Source organism: Ovis canadensis, chromosome 15, assembly GCF_042477335.2.
Source record: "Ovis canadensis isolate MfBH-ARS-UI-01 breed Bighorn chromosome 15, ARS-UI_OviCan_v2, whole genome shotgun sequence".
Taxonomy (NCBI): Eukaryota; Metazoa; Chordata; class Mammalia; order Artiodactyla; family Bovidae; genus Ovis; species Ovis canadensis.
In genome coordinates, this window is record NC_091259.1 from 35,809,980 (window position 1) to 35,829,374 (window position 19,395).

At 37.9% G+C, this 19,395-nt stretch overlaps 1 protein-coding gene and 1 non-coding gene across 5 annotated transcripts in view; one reads left to right on the top strand and one right to left on the bottom strand.

The window, feature by feature from the left end:
* Positions 1 to 19,395, top strand: part of RNF214 (ring finger protein 214) — a 49,118-nt gene that overhangs the window by 22,766 nt on the left and 6,957 nt on the right. The window lies entirely within an intron of this gene.
* LOC138421445 (small nucleolar RNA SNORA8) lies at positions 8,037 to 8,174 on the bottom strand. Its single transcript, XR_011249521.1, has one exon. It is a non-coding gene; the product is annotated as a small nucleolar RNA SNORA8 (small nucleolar RNA).

Below are 19,395 nucleotides of genomic sequence, written 5' to 3' on the forward strand. Positions count from 1 at the left end.
TTTACCTTAGGGTTTACTCTTGGTATTATACAGCCTATGATTTGGATAAAGGTATGATGACATATTGGAGAAGGCAATGGCACCCCACTCCCGTACTCTTGCTTGGGAAATCCCATGGACGGAGGAGCCTCATAGGCTACAGTCCATGGGGTCGCTAAGAGTCGAACACGACTGAGCGACTTCACTTTCACTTTTCACTTTCATGCATTGGAGAAGGAAATGGTAACCCACTCCAGTGTTCTTGCCTGGAGAATCCCAGGGACAGAGGAGCCTGGTGGGCTTCCGTCTATGGGGTTGCACAGAGTCGGACACGACTGACGCGACTTAGCAGCAGCATGATGACATATATCCATCATTATACAGAGCATTTTTCACTCCCCATCCTCTGTGCTCTACTGGTTCATCCCACATTCCCCCACTGATTTTTTTTATTGTCTCTGTAGTTTTGCCTTTTCCAGAATGCTATATAGTTGAATCATACGATATGTAGCCTTTCAGTTTGGCTTCTTTCACTTAGCAATATGCATTTGAAAGTATGCCTTTTCATGGTTTGATAGCTCATTTCTCTTTAGCATCAAAGAATATTCCATCGTTTGAATGTACAGTAGTTTTTTATTTATTCATCCACTGCAGGATAACTTGGTTGCTTCCAAGTTTTTGTAGTTATGAATAAAGGTGCTGTAGATAGCCATGTGTAAGTTTTTGTATGGACATAAGTTTTCAGCTCCTTTAGGTAGATACCAAGAAGTGTAATGGCTGGATTGTATGGTAAGAATAAGATTAGTTTATAAGAAACTGCCAAATTGTCTTCCAAAGTGGCTGCGGTACCATTTCGCTTTCCCAGCAGAAACGAATGAGAGTTACTGTTGCTCCACATCCTTGCCAGCATTTGTTGTCAGTGTTCTAGATTTTGGCCATTCTGCTTAGTATACAGTGGTATCTCATTGGTGTTTTAATTTCATTTTCCTGATGGCAAGTGATGAGGAGCATCTTTTCACATCTTCATTTGCTATCAGTATATCTTTTTTGGTGAGCTGTCTGTCAGTCTTTGGCCCATTTTTTTAAATCTTTTTTTTTTTTTAACTGAGAGATTATATTTTTAATTTAATTGTATTGTTATATTTTTGGCTGTGGCGCATGGCCTGTAGGATCTAAGTTATCTAACCAAGGATTAAACCTTTTTTAAGGCCACAACAGTGAAAGCCCGGAGTCCCAACTCTAGACCAGCAGGGAACTCCCCTATTGTTTGTTTTATTGTTGAATTTTAAGAGCTGTTTGTTTTATTGTTGTATTTTAAGAGCTCTTTGTGTTTTTCGGATAACGTTCCTTTGTCAGATGTGTCTTTTACAAATATTTTCTCCCAGTCTATGGCTTGTCTTCTATTATTCTTGATACCGTCTTTTGCAGAACAGAAGTTTTTAATTTTAATGAAGCCTAATTTATCAGGTATTTCATGGGTCGTGTCTTTGGTGTTATATCGAGTTCATTCAGTTTTCTCTGATGTTATCTTCTAGGAGTTTTATAATTTTGTGTTTTACGTTTAGGTCCATGATCCAGTTTCTGTTAACCTTTGTGAAAGGTGTAATGTCTGTGTTTAGATCCATTTTTTTGCATGTTGATGTCCTCTTTGAACGAGCTTCCCAGGTGGAGAACCAGTGGCTCTAGTGATAAAGAACCTGCCTACCAATGCAGGAGACATAAGAGATGCAGGTTCGATCCCTGGGCCAGGAAGATCCCCTGGAGGAGTGTATGGCAATCCACTCCAGTGTTCTGGCCTGGAGAATCCCATGGACAGAGGAGCCTGGTGAGCTACAGTCCATAGAGTCACAAAGAGTTGGACAGAACTGAAGCCACCTAACATATCCACATCTAACACTATTTGTTGAAGAGACTCTTTGCTCCATTTTATTGTCATCACTCCTTTATTAAAGATCATTTGACTGTATTATGGAGTTCTATTGGAGAAGGCAATGGCACCCCACTCCAGTACTCTTGCCTGGAAAATCCCATGGACGGGGGAGCCTGGTGGGCTGCAGTCCATGGGGTCGCTAAGAGTCGGACACAACTGAGCAACTTCCCTTTCACTTTTCACTTTCATGCATTGGAGAAGGAAATGGCAACCCACTCCAGTGTTCTTGCCTGGAGAATCCCAGGAATGGGGGAGGCTGGTGGGCTGCCGTCTATGGGGTCACACAGAGTCGGACACAACTGAAGTGACTTAGCAGCAGCAGCATGGAGTTCTATTTCTAGGCCCTCTGGTCTGTTCCATTTATCTCTTATGAATACCACACTGTTTTGATTCTATGGCTTTATAGTAAGTCCGGAAGTCAAGTAGCATCAGTCTCCCAGTTTTGTCCTTCTCCTTCAATGTTGTGGTCTTTTGTTTCTTCTTATAAACTTTAGAATCAGTTTGTTGATATCCATACAATAACTTGCTGGGAATTGATTGGGATTGCACTGACTATAGGTCAACTTGGGAAGAACTGACTTTTTTTTTTGGCTGTGCTGGGTCTTTGTTACTATGTGTGATCTTTCTATAGTTGTGCCAAGTGAGGGCCGCTCTCATCGTTGCTGAAGGTCTCTAGTTGCAGTCGGTGGACTTCTCATTGCAATGGGTTTCTCCTGTTGCAGAGCACAGGCTCTAGGTGTGTGGGCTTCAGTAGCTGTGATGCTCAGGCTTGGTTGCCCCACGGTACGTGGCATCCTCCCAACCAAGGATCGAATCTGTGTCCCCTGCATTGCCAAGTGGACTTTTAACCACTGGACCGCCAGGGAAGTCCCCCAAACTGACATCTTGACAATGTTGAGTCTTCTGTCCATGAACATGGAATATCTCTCCATTTATTTAGTTCTCTGATTTTGTTATCAGAGTTTTTGTCATTTTCCTCATACAGATCTTGTACATATTTTGTTAGAGTTATGCCTAAATGTATGTAATGTAAATGATATTGTGTTTTTAATTTCAGATGTTCACTGTTAACATTTAGAAAAGCAACTGACTATTGTATATTAACTTCATGTCCTGCAACTTTGCTTTAACCACCTATTAGTTCAAGGGTTTCTTTTTTTTTTTGTCTATGCTTTTTCATTTTCCACATAGACAATCACATCATGTGCAAATGATGACAGTTTTATGTCTTAACTTTCCAATTTGTATACCTTTGGTTTCCTTTCCTTGCTGTATTATATTAGCAAGAACTGTTAGTATAATATTGAAAACAGATGGTGAGAGGGGACATCTTTAGCTTGTACCTGATCTTGGAAAAGCTTCCCGTTTCTCACTCTTGAGTATGATGTTAGATTGTTTGTAGATAATCTTTGCCAAGTTGAGAGTTCTCCCTATTCCTGGTTTACTGAGTTTTTATCATTAACGGGTGCTGGATTTTGTCAAATGCTTTTTCTGCATATATTGACATGATCATTTGATTCTTTTTTTAGTCTTTTGATATGATGGATAATTTTAGTTGATTTTTTAATGTTGAACTAGGCTTGCATACCTGGGATAAATCCCACTTGGTCAAAATCCTTTTTATACTTTTTTTATATTTGATTTACTAGTATTTTGTTGAGGATTTTTGTGTTTCTATTCAGGAGAGATGTTGGTCTGTAGTTTTTTTCTTCTATTATTTTTGTCTGGTATTAGTATTAGGGTAAGATTGCAGAGAATTGGTTTAATTTTTTCCTTAAATATGTAGTAGAATTCACCAGTGAACCCATCTAGGCCTGGTGTTTTCTGTTTTAGAAGGTTATTAATTATTAAATCAATTTTTAAAATAGGTATAGGTGTTCATTTCTTTTTAATGCTGAATATAGTCAGTCCATTGTGTGACTATCTAGCAATTTGTTTATTCAGTTGAAAATGTTGTTTTAATATTAACTGTCTTCTATAATTTTTTTAAAAAATTTTTAATTGGAGGATAATTGCTTTACAAGGTTGTGTTGGTTTCTGCCATAGAACAATGTGAATTAGCCATAAGTATACATATGTCTCCTTCTCCTGAACCTCTATCCCACCACCCTCCCCCATCCCACCCTTCTAGGTTGTCACAGAGCACCAGGTTAATCTCACTGTGTTACACAGCAGCTTTCCGCTAGCTATCAGTTTTACATGTGGTAATGTAAATGTTTAAATGCTACTCTCTCAATTCAGCCCACCCTCTTCCATTGTTTCTGATGAGAACTCAGTAATGGTTGTTTTGTTTCTTCTGTGTATTGTGTCATTTTTCTCCTATGGTTTCTTTCAATATTTTGTGTTTGGTTTTCAGCAGCTTGACTTTGATTTTCCCAGGTATGGCTTTCTTCCTTTTATTCCTGTTTCAAGTTTTCTCATCTGCTTATTCTATAAAGTTATGTATTTTACCATATTTGTGAAATTTTGACATAATTTTCAAATATTTTTCCTTCCTCACTCCCTCCTTTGCTTCTGGGACTCCACTTTAACATGTTAGAACTTTTGATATTGTCCTGTAGCTTATGGAGGCTCTTATTTCTTTCTAGTTTATTGTTCATCATATTGGATAATTTCCATTTATGTATCTTCAGATTTACTTTTTTTTATTTTGGCCATGCCACACAGCATGTGGGATCTTAGTTCCTTGACCAGGAATCAGACCTGTGCCGCCTGCATTGGAATTGCTGAGTCTGCCTGGAAAGTCCCATGGACGGAGGAGCCTGGTGGGCTGCAGTCCATGGGATCGCTAAGAGTCAGACACAACTGAGTGACTTCACTTTCATGTGTTGGAGAAGGAAATGGCAACCCATTCCAGTGTTCTTGCCTGGAGAATCCCAGGGACAGCAGAGCCTGGTGGGCTGCTGTCTGTGGGGTCGAACAGAGTCGGACACGACTGAAGCAACTTAGCAGCAGTAGCAGCAGCAGCAACCACTGGAGTGCCTGAGAAATCCTACTTTTTATTATATCATTTACAGTTTCCGGGCTGCTGTTAAGCCCATGCATTGAATTTTATATTTCCAATATTGTATTTTTCAGTTCTTTCATATCCATTTAGTTCTTTTTTTTTTTTAGTAGTATCTCTTTCTCCGCAAAACTGTTCTTATGTATTCACTCCTTGTGAGCATATTTTTCTTTATGTTCTCTGCATAATTAAAATAAGTGCTTTAAAACTTTGCCAGCTAATTCTAGCATCTTGGTCTCCTTGGAGTCCTTTCCACTGATTGCTCATTTTTCTTGACCGGGAGTCAGAATCAAAGTATTATTCTAAATGAGAAACCAGACACAAAAGGTATGCACTGTATGATTCTGTTTACATGAAGTTCTAGAACAGACAAAACTATAGTGAGAGAAAGCAGATCACTGGTCATAAATAGCTCAGGGTGGAGGGAAGGGATTGGCAAGCATATAGTAAATATTTGAGGTTTTGGAGACCACACAGTCTGCAACACTAACTCTGCTATTGAAGCATGAAAGCAGCCGTGGACAATATGTAAACAAAATGAGTATGGCTGTGTTCCAATAAAACTGTATTTGTAAAACCAGGTAGCAGCCAGAGTTTGATCTAACAGACCATAATGTGCAGACCCTACTTTTGAGTATGGATCATGGTTCCCCTTTCTTATATTGATAATTGAGGGTTGGATCCTGAATATGTGAATAATATGTTGCAGAAACTCTCGATTCTATTGTATTCTTCCATAAAATCTTGTGGTTTGTTTATTTTTTTTAAAATTTATCTCATCAGGCTATTTTCTAGGCTTAAACATCATACATACCTGCTTGGTAGGCAGCAGCTGTGGTTTCTGTTCAGTTCATGTATCTGTAGATGAGTTCCTTGGAGTCTCCTCTCTGCATGGGTGGTTCAGGGATCATCCAGAGATTAAATCAATTTTTATGCAGAATTGGGGCTTCCCTGTCCATGGCTTTTATCTTTTGGGGATTTCTCCTCCACTTTCCAGCTGTTACGGTAGCTCCCAGTTTTATCCTTTTTGTTCTTGAACTAGTAAGGCTTCAAAATTTATATCTCAGTTTTAGTTGTCATCACAGAGCTATCTGTGGTTTGTCCTTAGCTGAATGATGATTAGCCATAAAAAACAGAAGACAATAATGATGTTCACTTCCAGTTGTCAGGTCTTCTGGTTTATGTTTGCTCTTTAGTGCTTTTTTACATTTTGTGTAGAACTTATAGTTTTTTATCTGCAGAAATCATTGGTCTATTAGGAGCAACTCTGACAGGCTGAATGAATCCCAAGCTGGAATCAAGATTGCTGGGAGAAGTATCAACAATCTCAGATATGCAGATAGTACCACTCTAATGGTAGAAAGTGAAGAGGAATTAAAGAGCCTCTTGATGAGGGTGAAAGAGGAGAGTGAAAAAGCTGGCTTAAAATTCAACATTCAGAAAACTAAGATCATGGCATCTGGTCCCATCACTTCATGGCAAATAGATGGGAAAAAAGTAAAAACTGTGACAGATTTTATTTTCTTGGGCTCCAAAATCACTGCGGATAGTAACTACAGCCAGGAAATTAAAAGACACTTGCTATTTGGAAGAAAAGCTATGACAAACCTAGATAGCATATTACAAAGCAGATACATCACTGCCGAAAAAGATCTGTCTAGTCAAAGCTGTGGTTTTTCCAGTAGTCGTGTATGGATGTGGGAATTGGACCATAAAGAAGGCTAAGGGCTGAAGAATTGATGCTTTTGAACTGTGGTGTTTGAGAAGACTCTTGAAAGTCCCTTGGACAGCAAGGAGATCACAACAGTCAATCCTAAAGGAAATCAACCCTGAATACTGGGTTGGAAGGACTGATACTGAAGCTGAAGTTACAATAGTTGGGCCACCTGATGTGAAGAGCCAGCTCATTGGAGAAGACCCTGATATTGGGAAAGATTGAGGGCAAGAAGAAAAGGGACAACAGAGGATGAGATGGTTGAGTGGCATCACCAACTCAGTGGATATGAGTTTGAGCAAACTCCAGGAGATAGTAAAGGGCAGGGAAGCCTGGCGTGCTGCAGTCCATGAGGTCACAAAAATTTGGATACAACTTAGCAACTGAGCAACAAAAAACAACTACCCTCACTGGAAGTGGAAGCTCTACAGATTTAATTTTTAGAGGGACAGTTGTGGCTTCACTAAGTTAGATGTGCTAAAGTGAAGATAAATTTATGTCAGGAAGACAGAGTTTTGAAAAGATAAAATGAGGGCCTGATCTCAGTGGAAGAAAAAGAGAAAGGAGGGGTGTTCTGAGGTAGGATTGGTGAGATTTGTTGATTATTAGAGGGAGAAGAGGAGTAGTGACAATGAGGTGGCTGAGATGGCAGAGGTGATGAATAAAGAAAGTGCAGCAGATTTAGGACAGTGGCCTTGAGGGTAGAGGCTGTTAATTTTTGTTTTAGATACAGTTTTAAGGAGGTATAGTTTATATAAAATTAACCCTTTTTTTCCTACAAAGTGTAAAGGGTTTTCTTTATGTGTAACATAGGCAAAATTATGTAAGTCAGTAAGTTTTAAAGAAATTTCACATATTCTGATTCCATCCACTGCCAGTCACCTTAGTTCCTCCAGTGTTTGGATCATAATCTTCAAGGTGGTCCTTTGAGAAAGAATTCTGCTTAATCCATAGTTATCGTGTCAAGCAGTCTTGCCACAATTTTTTAAACTGGATTTCTTTGATCTCCAATGACATATGAACATACTTCAAAAATACCCCACTGGGGACTTCCCTGATGGTCCAGTGGTTAAGACTTCTCTTTCCATTGCAGCAGGTACAAGTTCGATCCCTGGTTGGTGAGCTAAGATCCCACATACCTCTCAGCCAAAACAAGCAAAAAATATAAACAGAAGCAATATTGTAACAAATTAAGACTTTAAAATGGTCCTCATAAAAAAAAGTCTTAAAAACAATTCCCCAACAGTAATCTTTGGAATCCAGTTTTCTCAAACAATTACATTAGGACCATGTTTAGGGTCAGAGGAGATGGATCTGCCTGATTCTGAATTTTAGAGACCCTAGAGAAAGAGAAGTATTAGTTGCTATTGAAGATTATGTCAAATTTACAGTATGAGAAACTTCAGGGATACTGTGTCAGTAAAAATACCAGCCTAACATGCACAAAGCCAAGAAAAACAACAATGCCAGGTACTAAATTTGTATTAGCACTGTGCTTTGAACACCCAGCAAGAATAAACTGCTGAGTGCAGATACCATGCAGTGCAGTAAAATTCACCAGTTTTAAATGATGCATTTTGAAGAATGTATACTGTCATATAACTACCACCACAGTCATGGTATAACATTTCCATCACTCCAGAAAGTTCCTTCATATCTCTTGGGAATCAGTTGCCCCCACCACCCTAAGGCACTGGCAGTCACTGGTCTGCTTTCTCTCAGTGTAGTTTGCCTTTTCTAGAACTTCGTGTAAATAGACTCATAGAATATACAGCCTTTTCTGTCCCTTATTGAGGATAAAAGCTTTTGTAATTTATTCGTGTTGTTGCATGTATCAGTAGTTTAATTCCTTTTTATTAAAGAATAGTATTTACTTATTTACTGAGGTTACATACTAAGTTTATTTATTTACTTGGACATTCAGGCTATATCCATTTTTTGTCTATTATAAATAAAACTGGTGGCCCAGTGATTGAAGACTCCATGCTTCCACTGCAGGAGGCACATGTTTGATCTCTGGTTGGGGAACTAAGATCCTGCATGCCATATAGTGTGGCCAAAAAAAAAGATGAAGAAAAAGCTGCTCTGAATACTCAAGTGCAAGTCTTTATGTGAACATGTTTCCTCTTGAGTAAATAGGTAGGAGTGGGATTGCTGGACTATGTGTTGGCTTGACTTTATAAGAAACTGGCAAATGGTTTTCCAAAGTTGCTTTACTGTTTTGCATGCCCACCAGCAATGCATAAGTGTTTTGGTTACTCCATATCCTCACCAGTACTTGGTGTTATCAGTCTTTTTAGTTTTAGCCATTCTGATAAGTGTTTAATAGTATCTTGTTGTGGTTTTATTTTGTATTTTCCTAATGACTATTTATGTGAGCATCTTTTCATGTCCATATCTGCCATTTGTTGTTCTTTTTTGGAGAAGTGTTTGAATATTTTACCCATTTAAAAACATGTTTTCTAAAAAAAACCCCAAAAGACATGTTTTCTTATTGAGAATTCTTAGTACAAGTCCTTTTATCTGTGTTTCACAGATATTTTCTCCCAGTATATAACTTGCCTTTCTTTGCATTTTGTAACAGTATCTTGAAATGCAAACATTTAATTTTAAAAAATAATTATTTTTATATAATTTTCCTTCATTTACACTTACTACAGTATATTGTCTATATTTCTTCCGTTGTTTATCCATCCTCCTAGCTTATCTTACACTCAGTAGTCACACCTCTCACTTCCCCACCCTTGTATTGCCACCCCCCACTGGTAACCGCTAGTTTGTTCCCTGTATCTGTGAGTCTTCTAACTTTGTTATATTCATTAGCTTGTTGTGTTTTTTAGATTCCACATATTGTACAGTATTTGTCTCTATCTGACTGACTTCACTTAGCATAGTGCCCTCCAGGTCCATACACGCTGCTTCAAATGGCAGCGTTTCTTTCTCCTTTATGGCTGAATGCATTCATTGCATACATGTACCACATCTTTGTCCATGCATCTGTCAGGGGACACAGGCTGCTTCCATATCTTGGCAGTTGTAAATAATGCTGCCTTGAACACTGAGGTGCACAAATCTTTTTGAATTTGTGGGGTTTTCTGGTTTTGTTTTGGTTTTGGGTTTGTTTTTTTTTTTTGGTTATATACACAGAAGTGGAATTGTTAGACCATATGATATTTGTGTTTTTAGTTTTTTGAGAAATTTCTATACTGTTTTCCCCAGTGGCTGCACTAATTTACATTCCCACCAACAGTGTATGAGAGTTCCCTTTCCTCTACATCCCATTATCTGTGTTCTTTTCACTGATAGCCACTCTCACAGGTGTAAAGTAATATCTCACTGTGGTTTTGATTTGCATTTCTCTTATGATTAACAGTGTTGAACATCTTTTTATGTGCCTGTTGGCCATATGCATTTTCTTTTAGGAAAATTGTCTATTCTTTTGACCATCTTTTAATCACTTCGTTTTGATGTTGAGTTGTATGAGCTGTTTATGTGTGCTGGATATATTAATCCTTTATCAATTATATCATTTGCAGATATTTTCTTCATTCAGTAGATTATCTTTTCATTTTGTTGGTGCTTTCCTTTGCTGTGCAGAAGCTTTTAAATTTAATTAGGTCCCATTTGTTTATTTCTACTTTCATTTCCTTTACTTGTAGATGATCCAGAGAAATATTGCTACGATTTATGTCATATAATGTTCTGCCTATGTTTTCCTCCAGGAGTTTTATAGTATCCAGTCTTACCTTTAGGTCTCTAATCCATTTTGAGTTGATTTTTGTGTATATGGTGTTAGAGAAAGTTCTTATTTCATTCTTTCACATGTAGCTCTCCAGTTTTCCCAGCACCACTTATTGAAGAGACTGTCTTCTGAACTGTATATTCTTGCCTTCTTTTTTAATTAATTGGCCATAGGTGCCTGAGTTTATTTCTGGGCTCTCTATCCTATTGATCTATGTGTCTGTTTTTGTGCCAGTGCCTTAATATTTTAATTACTGTAGCTTTGCAGTATAATCTGAGGTCAGGTAGTGTGATTCCTCCAGCTCTAACCTTTCTCAAGATTGTTTTGGCTATTTGATGTCTTTTGAGTTTCAGTACAAATTTTAAAATTTTTGTCCTAGTTCTATGAAATATGCCTTTAGGTATTTTGATAGAGATAACACTGAATCTATCAATTGCCTTGGATATCATGGTCATTTTTACCAATACTGATTCTTCCAGTCTAAGAACACGGTATATCTTTCCATCTGTGTTGTCTTCAGTTTCTTTCATCAGTGTCTTATCATTTTCAGAGTACAGGTCTTTTACCTCTGCAGGTAGGCCTGTTCCTAGGTATTTTAGTTTTTGATTTAATGGTAATAATGGGATTGTTTCCTTAATTTCTCTTTCTGATAGTTCCTTGTTAGTGTATAAAAACACAACAGATTTCTATATATTAATTTTGTATCCTGCAACTTTACCAAATTCATTGATGAGCTCTAGTAGTTTTTTGGTGGTGTCCTTAGGATTTTCTGTGTATGACTGAGTGAGTGAAGTCACTCAATTATGTCTGACTCTTTGTGACCCCGTGGGCTGTAGCCTACCAGGCTCCTCTGTCCATGGGATTTTCCAGGCAAGGGTACTGGAGTGGGTTGCCATTTCCTTCTCCAGGGGGTCTTCCCAACCCAGGGATCGAACCCAGGTCTCCTGCATTGCAGGCAGATGCTTTACCATCTGAGCCACCAGGGAGGCCTTTTCTGTGTATAGTGTCTTGTTATCAGCCAACAGTGACAGTTTTACCTCTTTCCTTTCCAATTTGGATTCCTTTTATTTCCAAAAGTTTAAATTTTGATGAAGTCCAGGTTACCTTTTTTTTTTTTCTTTTGTGGTTCCTGTGTTTTGTGTTCCAAGAAATCTATGCCTAACCCAAAAAGCAAATATCAATTTAGTTAGAAGAATGACATTGTTTATATTTTTGTAAGCCTCTTTAATCCTGTCTACTTCTCTATTGCAATATGTTGTTTTGGTTAAAGTATAGGAAGAAAGTCTGGTGATACACAGGTGTGCAGTTGGAAAAGCAAGGGGTATTGTAATAGTTTTTTAAATGTTTATTTTTATTTATTTATTTGTTTGCACTAGATAGCACATGGGATCTTCATTGCAGCATGTGGTAGTTTTCTTTTTAGTTGATGCATGCAGGATCTTTTTTTTTCAGTTGTGGTATGTTGGATCTAGTTCCCCGACCAGAATCAAACTTGGACCAGAGTGCAGAGTCTTAACCAGTGGACCATCAGGAAAGTCCCAATAGCCTTTTTAGATAATTGTGGCTATTCTTCTTTGATAGTGCTCCACAGCTCAACAGCTGATAGTTTCTTACAGTTTCGTTGTATTGTGGAATCTGAAAGCACATCAGTGATTTCGTACTGTTACATTAAAATTCACTGTCTTTACTTGCACTTTCAGTGGATCTTTAACTATTTTGACTTGGGGAGGAAAACCTTTTCCTTCTACCCTAGTAGGTTCAGTTTCTGAGGACTGTGAATTAAACTGACAAAAGACAGAGTAACAGCAGGAAAAAACCCAGTTTATACATGCAGCATGAATACAGTGGAAGAACTCAGTGATGACTAGCTCAAAGGAATGATTAGAATCTGGGGCTTATTCAAAAACAAAAGACTTCTTAAAAGTGGGGAGGAAGGACAGTGTTTGGATTTGGGGAAAGATAAATGAGTTTTCAGGAGAACAAGCAGTAGTTCTAAATTTGTGATAATATATATATAGGTATGAATGGTTTTTCCATCTCCTTCAGGGCCATGAAATTCCACCGGAGAAGGGATTTGGGTAGATTTTATTTGCATTCTTTCTTCTGGGAGTAGATCTGCCTTGAAGAGGAATTTATGACAGCCTTATTTCCCAGAAGTTGCTGCTGTTAGCTAGAGAAAGCTCTGAGGAGGCTTTTTCCTGCATCTGTTGAAACTTAAATGTCTTCAGCTGAAAATAATCTTTATACCAACTCTGGGGTTCCAGGTGGGTCCTGCAGTTGAATTGGTGAAAAGTACATTGATAGTTTAGAAACTACTGGTTCAAAGTTATGCAGCTCTTCCAAGTAATAATACATTTTATTATACAGTATTTAAAGAATCACATTTGTTTATGTCACTTGTGATCTCATCAGAATAAGTAATGGAAGCCTTCAAGCTCCCAGTGGCCCCTGTAGACTTTCCAAAAATTTTAAATTTTGCCTGAAAGCTCAAATGTTATTGTTGGCAACAAACACTGTCAGTTGTTTCCTTTGGAATAACAAGAGTTTTTCATTTTCAAGAGCATGTCAGCTGTTCTTTGAAGTAAAAATGATTTTACATGAAAAAAGAGGCTGGTTCAACTCCAACAGGCTCACGTGTGCTTTTCCTCAAGACAAGTGTAGTATTTCGGCATGTAGCATTTCATAAACAGAATATTGAAAATATATGTGTTTAAGGTTGAAATTTAATAAAATCATTACTTTTGATGGCTTTTGTCAAGGCATCCTGAAGTAAAACTGCCCATCCCCCAACTGCATGTGTGGCAGCAAAGAATACAGTGACTAGTAGTGTAATTTGATGCCGCTTACGTCATTTGTATATGGTGCCAATGTTTGTATCCACTGTAATTTTCATACTAGTAAGTGCAAAGTAAGTGTCTGCACAGTTGTTCTAATATAAACCATGAGATTCAAAACAGTTATATTCATCTTGGATTATGTCAGCATCACTTGTGTTTGTTACTAAGAATTCATACACGACATCACTGTCAGTGATTAACTGGTGCCAGTGTTAGTTGAATATAAACAAAATGGCAGGTCTCATCTTGTCTATGGATTCATCTGTTTGTAAAGTAAAATTCTAGTTCTGCAGATAAGATAGTAATCAAGTCTTTAGATTTGCAGCAGAATCTTTAATTTGGTGAATTGAAAGTATATCATTAAAAGAGGGGCACTGCCATGATTTATTTTACTGACTTCATTCAGAAGGCATGTAGCAATGTCAGCTGTACCAAGTTGTGCTTCTCCAGTTAAGGAAGTTCAGTCACTTACCCTAAGATATTTCAATGGCTTTTTCATTTCTAGATTGAAAGGTGTTAACAATCTTTAAGAATTGTAAAGATTCATCACATCTGCATTTAAAATATTCAACTACTTTAAATTCTGAATGATTGATCTCAAAATGTCACTGTAACTTAACTGGCATAATGTAATTAGAAAATGTTCTGTTGCTTAAGATACAGTTAGTTAAATTATTAACATCTATAAAGTCAAGAGAAAGAAAAATGGCTCGTATCATACTGTGGTTTCTTATATATAATTTTGCCCAGTTTTTTTTGGAGTAGATCCTTCCTTTCCATGAGTCAGAGACTCTAGGCCAGTTACATCTATTTTAGCACTCTTTAAATGTATGTATTGCAGCTGTGGGTTGAGAAAGTAAGTTTTCTAATCTCCCTGTTTTGAGTCCATGATTTTTTTTTTTCTTTTTAAATTTTTCGGCTGTACGAGGCAGCTTGCAGAATCTTAGTTCCCCAATCAGGGATTGAAGCTATGCCCTCAGCAGTCAAAGTGCAGAGTTCTAATCACTGGATTGCCAGGGAATTCCAGAGTCAATGATTCTTAAAAATAAATGAAAAATTACAAATAAATTTTCTTTTATTTTAGGAAAAATAAATTCTAAAATAATACACATTAGGTATAATTTAAAAATTTCTGCCACCCTTATGACAGAAGAGCTTTCCTGACAGCTCAGTCAGTAAAGAATCCGCCTGCAATGCAGGAGACCCTGGTTCAATTTCTGGGTCAAGATATCTGCTGGAGAAGGGATAGGCTACCCACTCCAGAATTCTTGGGCTTCCCTTGTGGTTCAGCTGGTAAAGAATGCGCCTGCAATGTGGGAGACCTAGGTTCGATCCCTGGGTTGGGAAGATCCCCTGGAAAAGGTAAAGGCCACCCACTCTAGTATTCTGGCCTGGAGAATTCCATGGACTATACACTCCATGGAGTCGGACACGACTGAGCTACTTTCACTCACTTATGGCAGAAAGCAAAGAGGAACTAAAGAGCCTCTTGATGAAAGTGAAAGAGGAGAGTTAAAAAGCTGTCTTAAAACTCAACAATCAAAAAGCTAGGATCATGGCATCCGGTCCCATTGCTTCATGGTAAATACATAGAGAAATGACGGAAACAGTGACAGACTTTAGTTTTGGGGGCTCCAAAATTACTGCAGATGGTGACTGCAGCCATGAAATTAAAAGATGCTTGCTTCTTGGAAGAAAAGCTATGACAAACCTAGACAGCGGATTAAAAAGCAGAGACATTACTTTGCCAATAAAGATCCGTATAGTCAAAGCTATGGTTTTTCCAGTAGTCACGTATGAATGTGAGAGTTGGACCATAAAGAAAGCAGAGCACCGAAGAATTGATGCTTTTGAACTGTGGTGTTGGAGAAGACTCTTGAGAGTCCTGTGGACTGCAAGGAGATCCAACCAGTCCATTCTAAAGGAAATCAGTTCTGAATATTCATTGGGAGGACGGATGCTGAAGCGGAAGTTCCAATACTTTGGCCATCTGATTCAAAGAAGTGGCTCATTCGAAAAGACCCTGATGCTGGGAAAGATTGAAGGGAGGAGGTTAAGGGGATGACAGAGGATGAGATGGTTGGATGGCATCACTGACTCATTGGATATGAGTTTGAGCAGGTTCCTGGAGCTGGTAATGGAGAGGGAAGCCTGGTGTGCTGCAGTCCTTGGGGTTGCAAAGAGTTGGACACAACTGAGCAACTGAACTGAACTGAAAAATTAAGAGTTTCCCCCAAATTTAAAAAGTATTATTGCAAAGCAAAATAACAAAAAGTACTTGTTTCTATCTGATGTGTGGAGAACTTTGAAATTTTGCAGTAATGATTTATTGGATAATAATGAGATTACAGCAAGTGTAACTGAAGATAATTATAAGAGCCCAAACAGAAGTACTAAGGAGGAAAAAAACTTGAATTATATCCTAAGCCTACTACCTTCGAAAATACTAGAAAACATTAGACTACAGAAACGTATACTCCACTAGCCACTAGAGTGATGATATCATTACATGCTGTGTAGCATCAGGAAAACTCCACTGTAGACTCATAAAAGAATGAGAGTGAAAAAAACAAATAGATGTAGTGTTGTCATGAAATTAATTTTGCTTCATAGACCAGGCCCTCAAAGGGTTTTGCGGACGGTGTTTTTCAAACTGCTGTTCCAGGTTAACTCTTCCTTACTTAGGGCTCATACTGCCATCTCTATGCCGGTGACACTCCCATCTGTATCCCAGCCTGGACTACTTATATACTCCTTGGCTACCTGGACTCTTTCCTCAGCTTGGTGCTCTCGTTCTCTTTGGCCTTTGCACATGCTATTTGATCTGTCCAGAATTTCCTGTTCCTTTTGTTCACTTGGATGATTACTGAATTGTGAACTGCTTGAGGGCAGGAACTAGGCATCCGTCTATCCCCAGCTTTTAGCAGAAATTCATGGGGTCTCAGAGTCAGACATAACTCACACTTTCTTTTCGCTTTCCTAGTACTTTGTCGGAGAAGACAATGGCACCCCACTCTAGTACTCTTGCCTGGAAAATTCCATGGACGGAGGAGCCTGGTGGGCTGCAGTCCATGGGGTCGCTAAGAGTCAGACATGACTGAACGACTTCACTTTCACGCGCTGGAGAAGGAAATGGCAACCCACTCCAGTGTTCTTGCCTGGAGCATCCCAGGAATGGGGGAGCCTGGTGGGCTGCCGTCTATGGGGTCACACAGAGTCGGACACGACTGAGCTATTTAGCAGCAGCAGCAGCAGCACTTTGTAGGCTGCTTAGCAGATACTGAGTTAAATCACGTAAGGATTCGAGTCTCATAAACAAGTTTGCATTACATCTCAGGGTAAAGTTTTTTTCTGTTTTTGTCTGATTCATACATTCTGTATTGGTTTGTATTAGTGGATTGGCTGGAAAGTTTGTTTAGGTTTTTCTGTACGATTGTATGGAAAAACTTGAATGAACTTCTTGGCCAACACAACAGCTTCAGTTCAGAGAAAAGGACTTCATAACCTACCTCAAATTCAGGACAACCAAGATAAGGTCTATATTAACCTTATCCACCAGTATTTGTTTTGTTTCCTTTTGCCTTGTTTGGAGTATAATATATTCTGAAAGAGTATTTGGGCTGAGGACTCAAGATCTTAATTTTTAGTTCTGTCTCTATGTTACTTTATAAGACACTTAGCATCTGCTTCTCTCCACCTGTGGTGGAAAATATGTATTCATATATTTTAGTTTCTCTGAAGGAAGATGTTCTAACATCCAAATGATAACTAACATTTATTAAGTTCTTACTATATGTCAGAAACTGTTCTGTTTTACATGTATTAACTCATTTAATCTGCATAATAGCCCTATGTGGAAGGTAGATGATTTCATTGTCTCCATGTTACTCAAGGAAAATAAGACACAGAAAGATTAAGTAGCTTGCCAGAAGTTGAATAGATAGTAATAGGGTCTGGGTTTGAGCTGTGAGCTATGCTCTTAACTGCTATAAGAAACTCCCTCTCAAATCTAAATACATTACTCTTATCATCAACCTATGTTAGTACACATGTACAGATGTTCATTATAATATTTATAATTGTGAAATTAAAAATAACTTGAGAGAATACCTAAATAAATAATGAGATATATGTATAATGGATAGTTATTTTAAAATCCCATTTTGAAGAATATTTTAATGATATGGAAAAATATCTTAGAATGAAAAAGTAACAAAAAATCACATTTTGTTTGAAAAAAGTATGTAATGGATTTATATGTTACATGTCTATGTATATGAGCTTCGCTGGTGGCTTAGCAGTAAAGGATCCACCTGCCGGTGCAGGAGATACGGCTTCTGTCCCTGAATTGGGAGGATCCTCTGGAGAAGTAGATGGCAACCCGCTCAGGTATTCTTGCCTGGGAAATCCCAGGGGCAGAGGAGTCTGGCGGGCTACAGTCCATGCGGTTGCAAGAGTCAGGCATGACTTAGCAACTAAACAACAGCAACATGCATATATATATATATGCACACAAATATTTATTTTAAAAGACTGGAAAGACGTATAATAGTGATGTTTTGTGAGTAGAGCAGTTGCAGTTGTAGAGCAGTTTGTTGGATGTTTCCCATGTGCCAAGCACCCTGTTAAATTCTTTGTGTGTTTCCTCAGTGAACTCTCCCATCAGTCCTATGACGTACATTCTACTCATTTTTCAGATGAAGAAACTGAGCCTTAGAAAGATTAACTTATCAAGGGGCATTCAAGCAGTAAGTAGAAGAGTTGGGACATCTGTATTAGACACACTCTCTTTTTTTTTTTTTAACTTTTTATTTTGTATTAGGATATAGCCAATTAACAATGTTATGATAGTTTCAAGTGAATAGCAAAGGGACTCAGCCATACATCTACATATATCCATTCTTCCCCAAACTCCCCTCCCATCCAGGCTACCACAGAATTCCCTGTGCTATACAGTGGGTTCTTGTTGGTTATCCGTTTTAAATGTAGCAGTGTGTACAGTTCATCCCAAACTCCCTAACTATCCCTTCCCCCCAGACAACTATAAGCTCGTTCGTGAAGTCTGTGAGACTCTGCTTTTTAATTGAAGTATAGTTGATTTATAATGTGTTAGTTTCTGGTGTACAGCAAAGTGATTCAGTTTTACATATATATGTATGTATATTCTTTTCAGATTCTTTTCCATTATAGATGATAAGATATTGAATACAGTGCCCTTTGCTATATAATAGGACCTTGTTGTTTATCTATTTTGTATAAAGTAGTATGTACCTGTTAATCTTAGGCTCCTAATTTATCAGCCCCTCCCCCTTCCCCTTTGATAACCATAAGTTTTCTGTCTCTGTGAGTCTGTTTCTGTTTTGTAAATAAGTTCATTTTTATCATTTGTTTAGATTCCACATATAAGTGGTATTTTTCTGTCTCACTTACTTCACTTAGTATGATAACCTCTAGGTCCATCCTTGTTGCTGCAAATAACATTATTTCATTCTCTTTTATGACTGACTAATATCCTTTGTATATATAAACCATATCTTCTTTATCTATCCGTCAGTAGAGGACACTTAGGTTGCATCAATGTCTTGACTATTGTAAATAGTGCTGCTCTGAACTTTGGGGTACATGTTATCTTTTTGAATCAGTAGGCTCTGTTTTGTATTTTCTTAACTTTTTATAATCTGTATTATTTATATGACCAAAAGCAAAATTAAAATTTTAAATTATGTAAAATGCAAACATCTTGGGACCTGCAGCAAGTCAGACTTGTATGATCTGGTAGGATTTATTCATTTGAACCATTGATTCCTTAAAATGGCTATGCAAAATAACAGCAGCATGGGACTTGAGAGAAATTAAACCAAGCATTTAAAGAGTTAAGACATACTCATTGGTTTCTGTTCTACCAAGGAATTTTTTGACCATCTATTATGGCCAACTGATTTTTTTTTTTTCCTAGCATGGGTTGCAGCTAGTACCTCTTAATGAAGTGAAATCAGATACATATCTTACAGGCTAGTGAAGATATGATAAGGCTGACCATTTTTATGACTGTTTAAGAATTCCTTAACCATTTTTGTTGTGGTTGCTAATATTTCTTTTTGTCTTACTGGATCACAATGAGATAATGTTCCCACATGCCCAGAGGAAAAGATTTTTGCGTGTGAATTTGTGGGATGCCCCCCACTGACA